The sequence below is a fragment of the Corvus moneduloides genome, chromosome 25, assembly GCF_009650955.1.
Source record: "Corvus moneduloides isolate bCorMon1 chromosome 25, bCorMon1.pri, whole genome shotgun sequence".
Lineage (NCBI taxonomy): Eukaryota > Metazoa > Chordata > Aves > Passeriformes > Corvidae > Corvus > Corvus moneduloides.
In genome coordinates this window covers 90,725-99,798 of record NC_045500.1, presented here as the reverse complement: position 1 = coordinate 99,798, position 9,074 = coordinate 90,725, and the positions used below count along the sequence as shown (strand labels likewise).

The following is a 9,074-nucleotide window of genomic DNA, read 5'->3' as shown; positions in this document are numbered from 1 at the left end:
GTGGTTTACACACAGTCCATGAAACCATTTAGAATAAACCTAAAAGGTCCTAAACACAGGGATTGTCTGGCTTAACAAATATGCACTGACCTACTAGATTAAAGAGCTATCTGAGTGTGTGCTAATGGCAAATGAGGGCTAACAAAGGGATGTTTTTCCTTGCCACCATAATACAAATAGAGAAATACTCAAAACAAGTATGGCAGTAACCATACTTGTTTAGAGTTGGAATGGTCATTGGAATGACCAATTAGTTACATTTTTGAACGGTAGTAATTATTATCCTTCTTTGAGCAGACATTTAGGATTCAGACACACGTACCATGAAAAATATTAAGTTATAGCACCATTTAGGGTCATTTTAGGCAGAGGGAGCCCTTTTGTGGGTATTTTCTCATGGGTGGACCTTCGACAGATATTACTAGCTCACGTTTCAGCTTTTAGTTTATTAGCTTTAAGTAAAATTCTAGTGGAATCCACTGGTTTTGACACAATTGTAGGTAATCATGCTCCAAGTGGCTGCAAGATGGGGCTGAAGGGGCTGCAGAGCATCATGGCTGGGAGCCCACAAACAGTTTGGGAGTCACCTCCTTATCCAGGACGGAGCGGGGGATGGGCCTGGCGCTACCTGTCCTGGAAAATTCGGAGCGAGGGGTGTGAGAGGTGTCGCCGCCCCGCCCCTTCCCGCCACCAGGGGGCGCCTGGCGCTCCCCCGCCCCGCCAGTAGGGGGCACTGCCCGCGGCGCCCACACAGCCTCCCCCAGTGGGGGGGCGGAGCGCCGCGATGAAAGGCGCGCCCTGATTGGCGGAGATACCGCTGGCGGGGATGAGAGCGGGGCTCTGATTGGCCACCAGCACCCGAAGAGGGGAGTAAAAACCCGGGCAGAAGACCCCCCCCCGCTCCCCTCCCCGCGGATCGGGATCCCCCCCCGCGCCCCGGTCCCCTGACCTGGACGCTCCGAGCCTTTGCTTTAGGAGTTCTGTGCCCCATCGTGGCTGGCGGAGGAGTTTCAGCCAATCAGCGCGCGACGCCGCGGCTTGTTGCCAGGCAGATTATGGTAATGAGGCCCGGGCGGCCGCCCCCCCTCCCGCTCTGCAGCTACCATTGTGAGGTGAGGACAGGTGGGGGGGTTCGGGGCCGCCGCGGGGCCGGCGGCGGCGGCCGGGGCGCGGCGCCCGCACGAGACCCCCTCAGGTAACGCGATGGGACGGTCCGGGAGGGCAGCGCGGCCCGGGGATGCTGCAGGGACCCGCCGGGGGTTTTGGACTTGTTGTTTTAGTCGCACCCAAGATGGCGCCCGGAGCTGGCGGTGCGGGGCCGGGATAAACCGTTCGCTCCCGCCAGTGGGGGGGGGGGGGGGGGAGGGGAAGCAGGGCGTACTCATTCCCCTTCCCCCCCCCCACCCCGCAGGAGAGGTACAGTCCGCTTCCCCCCCTCCCCGCCTCAGCCGGGATCCCCCACCCACCCCGGACACGGGGAGAAGGGGCTGCCCACCCTTGCTCCCCCCCGTCTTGCGTGGTACGGTCCGGACCCCTGCACCTGAGCGGCTGGAGGGGGGTGCCGGAGCCATCTTTTTGCCCCCCCCCCAGCATTGTGGGGGGTCTCATCCCTCCACCATTACTCTGGGCCATTCGCCCCGCGCTCAGCCCAACTCCCCCGCCCTCGGCGGCCGGCCCGGCCCGGCCCATTCCATCCCATCCGATCCGCTCAGCCTCTGCCCTGGCCGCCCGCACGTGTCCCCCCTAAGCCCTCAGTGGTTGGGGCCGGCTGGCCGCCAGGCGCTCTCAAGGGGGGCTGATGGCGCCGCTGCCCTCAGGCGGGGGCGGGGGGGCGCGGCGGCGCCTCGCGCTGGGGCGCGGCGGCGGGAAGCGGGCGTTGTGAGCGGAGGCGGGGGGCACTCGCGCCTGCTGATTGGGCGCGTGCCTCGCGCCCCTGTCTCCTATTGGCCTAGTTAGGGGAGGGGGCGTCGCACCCCGTCTTCGGATTGGCTGTTAATGGCCGCGGAGGGTATATAAGGAGGTGTGGGTGGGGGGCCTGCAGTGTGCTCTGTGGGGGGCAGTGGGGTGGCGTGTTCGGGGGTCCTCTCCTCATGAGGTCCTCCTGCCCCAGGGGGATTCCAAAGGGCCCAGTGGGCGCCAGTGTGGCCCCAGCAGGGCAAGGCTTCTGGCTGGGTGGCCCTGAGGCTTGGTGTGGAGGGAAGTTAACCCCTTCCCCGCTGCCCTGAGGTGGTCCCATCCATGTGGGTCGCTGTTTGAGTAGCAGCAGTTGCTGCAGGTAGAAGCTGTGGAGTCCACTGCTCTCCTGATAGTGGTCTTGGTGCCAAAAACCCTGTTCCTGTGGTCTCTGGTATGGTTGTAGCAAGTGGATGCTTGACCTTGGGGCTCTTTTGCTCTGTGGGTGTTGGTGTGGAGTTGTCCCCTTTCCCCTCCTGTGCCCCAGTTCCATTAAAAATGAGTCGATGTGAGCTCATTAAATGGTTGAGTTGAAATGGAAGAACAAGGTCCTGCTGCTGTGCCTTTCAGAATTATTCATCCTAAAGGGATAACTCACCTTTTTAGGGTTATTTCCCTGTACAAGAGCTATGTGTGGTCACCTTTTACCTCTCAGCTGTACCTTGTAGAGCCTCAGGAGGGCTCTTACAGGGTCCCTAAATTAGAATTTAGACTTGGTTTAGGCTACTGACAGTAGTCATAGTCCCGACAGTGAAATGAAGGGTCAGTATTTGTGATGCACTTTTTGGTACCTCAGCATCAACCTGTCTAGAATATCGCTATATATTTGTGGTTCTTACAGGTATTTAAAGAATGATCAAGCGCAAAGCTGGGTGTGTGAAATGCCTATCAGTGTTTCCCTGTGAATTTCAGTGGGAAGACTGAACACTGAACTTTCACTTTCTTCTGTTAGATTTTTAATAATTCAGGGACTTTTTTTTCTGGTAGTTCAGTTAGAAGATGAGATGCTCATGAATCACCAACTGATTTTACAACAGGATTCTTTGCATCTTTTGGGGACACAATAAAATAATTGGCAGTCTTGAGCCTTCTAATGCCTTCATTTCTAGGAAAAGTAATGTAAGAGCATGTATTGCTCTAGTCTGTCCTTAAATGGAAAACTTTTCTCCAAAATTATGATGGTTTTTGGCACTTTGCTATATGGATGCTTCTGTTGTGTGAAAAGAGACAGCTTTATTACCTTGTTTATAGGATGAGATATCAGTGTAATTGTTATTAATATTCTCTGATAGAGTAATTGACAATTTGATTTTAGAGAGAAACGGGTCTGTGGTGTCGTCTGCTCTCCTCTGGCACCCTTACCCCCCTACCCTGCGCAGAAAATCCATGGATGAGCTCTCCTGGGGTAAATTGCTCTGCAGTGAGCAGCCACTTCGAGTGTGTTCCTGACCACCTGCAGCTGCTGACAGCTGTGTACACTGAATTCTAATGGACTTCTAAGTGTAGCTAATGAAGGGGGCTGGTTTTGTATGGTGAATTTTTCTTGGACTTGAACATGAGACTGGGTCTATTTGTCACTTTTATCTTCTGCTAGTAAAACGTGCAGTTGTTGTAGCCCTGAAATGGCTCTATATGTCAGTCCCCACCTTTTTGAAAGTGCAGGTAGTCCATTTGTTCTCTGGGGTAGTGCAGAGCACAGCAGCTATTCTGAAGGAGCCATCTTAGGTGTGTGTTTTTATGTGCAGAAACAAGGTAGCTTTATTTTTTCGAATTTTAAGACAGGTGATTTAATGCAGAGGAGAGGTGCAGGGGGGTGGGAGAGGGAGGGACGAAGCAGCACCACCTGCTTGTAGGAAGGGGAAGAGTCCCCTCCAACTGACAGTTCTTTTGGGAAGAGCTTACTGGAGGAGGAGAAGAGATGGGAGACAAAAAAGTGGCAGGAGGAAGCTGGAGGGGAATGATTTGTTTTCTTTCAGTAGCCCCTAACAATGCCTTCTTGAAGGTTGTGTGGGCAGAACTGTAGCACACACTGATACAGACATTTATTTTCCTTTCGTGTCATCCTGCACTTTAAATCCACGTTTTCCCCACTTCCTTGCTTTATCAGACTTCCCTCTCTGTGATTTATAAACCAAATCCTTGAGGAAGGCCAGGTCACTGCCTCGAGCAGCTGGAGCCCGAGAATTGCAGTGTGTGATTCAACAGCCCATGGTATCACAGGGACCTCAGAGGATGAAACATTCAGAAGACAAAAGCATGAAGAACATGGCCATGGATTCAGGAAGCTGAGGGTGGGAGGAAGGAATTGGTTGCTGGAGTGGATATGTAGATGCTGAGCAAATGGGAAGAGAGGTGACTAAAGAAGAGAGCTTTGCATATGTAGAAAGTAATGAAGTTGACTCTTTGCCCACTGAGAGAGAGGACAGATAGTGTGAGAAACAATTATACAAGAATTAGGACTCAAGAGAGATGATCTTGGAGCATCTCTGAGTAGGTGTCTAAAGCCAGCCTACGTAGTCCCCAGGAGGATGTTAACCTGTGCTCAGGCTGGATGATCTCCTATATTCTGTGGCAGAAATGGATTTTCAGCTACTTACTTGATAAGTTGTGAGAGAATAGTTACATCAGACTGTTGTGCTGTCACCTTCAGTGCCTGGACACTGTCCCTTTAGGAAAAGGACTGTAACATGTGATGGCCACAGCAGCAGAGGACTGGCCTTGGTCTAAGAGGTCTCTTCCAGCTCACTGTTGCTTTGATGATGGATGTGCCATAATGATATGGATATAGATAGATTCATTATGCACAATTGCAGTAAAGAGTGAGTTGGTGTTTGGCTGAGCTCTTCTATTTATTATTCAACTAAATAAATTGAAGCCATTTTTCCTTTTGTGGAAATAAATAATCCTTGCTGTCCCAGCCCTAGTATGATTTCCATTTTTAACTCCCCAGTAAAACATAAATATTGTAGTTTTACATTACCTGATTGATAACATTCATGCAAAATGCACCAGGGCCAGAGTTCCTTGAAACAGTATGTGCCTGTGATGGATGGGAATGCAGAGGAGATGACGGCAGTCCTGACTCAGTCCTGAATGAGGTTAGAAACCTTCTTGCTGCAATGAAAGCATGTTCCTGCTAAAGGATCTCAGGAAATGCACTGGCTCTGCCTTCTAGGCAAACTGGGATAATTAACTTTAAGTGCGGGATAAAGCTTTTTGCAGACACATGTGATGTTCCTTTTGAGCATAATAAATCATTTTCATGTTAAAAGCTGGAGGAAGACCCAGAGTCATAAAACCCCTTTTGTACCAATCTTGTTGCCCTTGCACATGGCTGGGGTGACACAGAGTTGTCAGTGAGCTCAGTCGTGGGAGGATTAAGCCGATAGTCCCTGCTGTTATTGCTGCAGGGAACCTCAAGCTACGGCAAGGCTCTTTTACACTGGGGAGTAAATCACATTAGCTGGTTTATGCACCATTATTGTAAAGTGGGTTCTCATTTGAGATACTGCAGTGGCTTTATGGCTCCCTGAGCAGGGAGGTGGTCTTTTCCCCTTGCTTGGCTTTAATATTCCCCCTTTCTCATCCTGGAGAAGGGACAAAAGTGAGCATTTGGCAGCCACTGGCTTGGATTTTTCAGCAGAATGTCCTTAGTGAGCCTTGCAGAGATTGCTGCAATGAAGTCCCCAGAGATTTTGTGTCTGTATCTTCTTGCGTAGTTGCAGCCTTGAAAGAAATTGTCATTCCTTAATAGCAGGTTTGCCAAGAAAACATGGTTATTGTTGGGGTGGGTTTTTTGTTTGTTTGTTTGTTTGTTTTTTGGTTTTGTTTGGGGTTTTTTTGGTTGGTTGGTGGGTGGGATTTTTTGGTTTGGTTTGGTGCTTTTTTCTGACTTTCAGGGCTTTCCTTTGAAGCCCTAGGTGAGTTCACTGTTTTTAACTTGTGTTGAAAACACTTAGACACCAAACACAAACCAGCAGTGACTTTGCTGTTAGTGGTTTTCTCTTACAGCACCATTCACTCCTGAGTGTTTGCAGGGGGGGTCATGGATGCACCCTTGAGGGGCCACACGTGAAGCTGTGGTGGCTCAGGGTGTCTTATGCTGAAGCAGCAAAGCTGATAAGGACATTGCTGTTGGATAGGGAATGAGGCATTTTGCCCCTCTGAGCAGTGCTTTGCCATCCTCTGGAGCTGCATGCAGTGCACAGGGAAGCTGCTGATTTAATAGCCCAGCTCCAGAGAAAACACCGTCCCCACAGGAACAGGAGGGAGGGGTTGGAGAGTGTCACAGAGGTCAAAAGGAGGTTTAGGCAAGATTTCAAAAAATGTCAGACAATGACACTGAGGTGCTTTCCAGGCATCAGGAGCAGCAGAAAGAGAAGTTTTGTCATTAATGACATTTTCTGGATTAGATGTAAAATGTAAAAATTAAAGAGAAAGGGCTGTAGGTCTGTGACAGCAGCAGGTCCAAGAAGGCGTTGAGAAAAGGAAGGTAAATGTGAATGGTGTTCTGAGACAAACCTGTTGTCCTGAAGGGATGGTTAATTACTCGCACAGCTCAAAATGAGCTAATGTTCCACTACAGGAAGGATTTCAAAGTCACAGAAGCTGTGCTGGTTCTTGGATCACGTTGTGTTGCGATTTGCACGATAGATAGTGACACACAGGACTGTCCCTGCCTCACCACTGCCATGCTAGAGTGGTACTGGGCTATATTTGTACTCCATAGTTAAGCCTATTACTATTTCAGCTTGTGTCATCACACAGCACGGGCAGGGTGAGGCATGCCTGGTTTTGGGGAGGAAAATGCTGTCTCTGCAGTTACTGCAAATGCTTTAAGATCTCACACTGGCATTGCTTCTTGCTCATGTTTGTGATGCTCATTGGGTTGTATGAAAGCATTAGGGTGCTGGAAGAATTTGGGGTGACTATTGGGCAATGTGTCTCATAATTGACTAATCTTTCAACTTCCAGAAAAGTAAAATCTCATCATCTTCAAGTTACTGAAGCACTTGCTATAAGCATACCAAAAAAAAAGATAGTATATTGAATAATATTTGAGCTATATTTTGTAGTGGAAAGAATATAGTTTTGACATACATAACATGTAAATTTAACACTAGTTTAAGCAAGCTGTTTGGATTACTATTTTACTAAACCTCTACATGGATTTTCATAACAAAATGTAGCCTAATTTCTTCATACTGGGAAAAAACTGAGTATATCCTATCACAATGCCTTTTATCTTTAATTATATTTTTTTTCTTTTAGGATTTCTGCAAATGAGTTTCAATTTCTGTTACCCAGATTGATATGGTAATCCCTTGGACATAGCAGAGCTTCCTGTTGAGGTGCATGTCTTGGTGTTTATTTAGCTTGTCTGAAAATATCTGATGTGCTCAATACAGTGAGAAAAATCAACAATTGCAAAGGATAATCCATGGGCATACAGTGTAGAGCAAGCAGAGAGTGCTCCCTGCATGCCAGTGGTTTGGCAATGCTTATGTCCAAAGTTTCACATTTATTTCTGCTAAAAAACTACCAAAGCTGAGAGAAGACCACAGGGAAATGGTTAAAATTTGAAGATGTTGTGGCTGTCAGTGTCAGGGCAGTAACGGGTATTGAGAGCGGGATCTAGGGCAGGAAATAAGATTGTGCAGGATTAACGAGGAGGAGCATCCTAGGGAGGATCAGTGAGCAAAGTTAGTTTGGTCTTTTTGTCATCAGTGTCAGAAAACTTGCTCAGGTGTTGGTGTTTTGTGGCAGTTCTATTGTCAGTGACTTTGGATCAGATTGTGTTTTCCAGCTCCTGGCCTTGACTGCAGGGCTTGTTTTGCAGCAGAATTTTGATGCTTGCTCCTGCCTCCTGCCCTCTTCATTGGGACCTCTCTGGGACATGGCCTGTCTCCTCCTGCACTGTCTTTGCTCTTAGCCCATCCATGTTTCCAGGGAAATGTGCTTTTCAGGGTGTTTTCATGATTGCAGATGTACTGAGGGAATGCACACCAGAGGCAGATCCTAGGATGAATTTGGAAGTACAGAAGTTGAAAGCATCAGCAAATCCTGCAGCTCCTACTATTGTCCCTTATTGCTGCACAATTGGCTGGCCTGAGCTGTTTATTATTTTCATTTCTGTCAAGAACAGCAATAATTGGACTGTTTATAGAATCTGCAGCACTGGGCCACTGAATTTGGCTCAGCCTTGCTTTTTTTTTTTTCTTCCCCCCAAGATTTTAAATTAGTGCTAACTTTTGGAACCATTAAATGACTGTCTTCTGCTTTCCTTTCCAACTTTTTGGTACTTCTTTTTTCAGAGATTAATCTTAATACCCAGTTTTGTCTATCAAAGACCCTGCCTGAACCCTTCAGTCTCCTTTGTACTCAAGTTGTAAGTTATCTGTGCTAAAATGACTCTGCAGGAGTGAGTCAGCATCTTCCTTCAGACCTTCAGTGTCTGTTGGTGGGGAAAGTCAGCCAAAAATTCTGCTACTTGTTGCACCATGTGGAATTAGCTAGAACTGTGCCTTTCCCTTAATTCAGTTAGTAGTTATTGTAATTGCATTATTTTTAACAGGGTAATTATATATTTTTAGAAATCATACCACCCAAAATAGAAACCTCTAGTGTTTATTTTTCTAAGCAGTTAGGTAATTGATTAAACTACTGGGTATTGTTAGTGCAATTACCTGAATTGGCTCTTAATTAATACTGGCAGTCTAGGAAAAGAGCTGTTTTGGATAAACCAGCTGAAGAATATCAACAGGATAGGTGTTAAATTTTGCAAAGAAGTTTTTCACAGTGTATTACTGACATAAATGCTGTCATGTTTCATATGGGTAGAGGTGATCATATACCTGATAGATGTATATATTTATATATTCATACAGTGGTGGTTGTATACCTGATAAAATGAGTGAAGGAGGTCAGTGAATGAGGTAGGATTAGGTATGAGAAAATTCCAAATTTGTTCCTTAATAACAAGTAGCTAGGTGAAAGGTTCTGTGTAGGGATGGATGGTATATATTTATAGATCAGAGCTTGTGTGTGCTTGGATATCCGTAGATTGCCCTGACTTTCCACACTTGGAGAGCAAGGCTGGTGTTTATCACTTCTAAATATTT

The 9,074-nt window shown here is 47.5% G+C and overlaps 1 protein-coding gene across 3 annotated transcripts in view; it reads left to right on the top strand.

Moving 5' to 3' along the window:
• The first annotated feature begins 957 nt into the window (after positions 1 to 957).
• Positions 958 to 9,074, top strand: part of LOC116455604 (PR domain zinc finger protein 10-like) — a 17,580-nt gene continuing 9,463 nt past the window's right edge. Inside the window, exon 1 of one of the 3 annotated variants that reach the window (XM_032133658.1) lies at positions 958 to 1,058. The gene's annotated coding sequence lies outside the window, so the exon portion shown is untranslated. Of the gene's footprint in view, positions 1,196 to 9,074 lie in introns of all 3 variants that reach the window. The other 2 variants (XM_032133656.1, XM_032133657.1) reach the window with 2 other exon arrangements.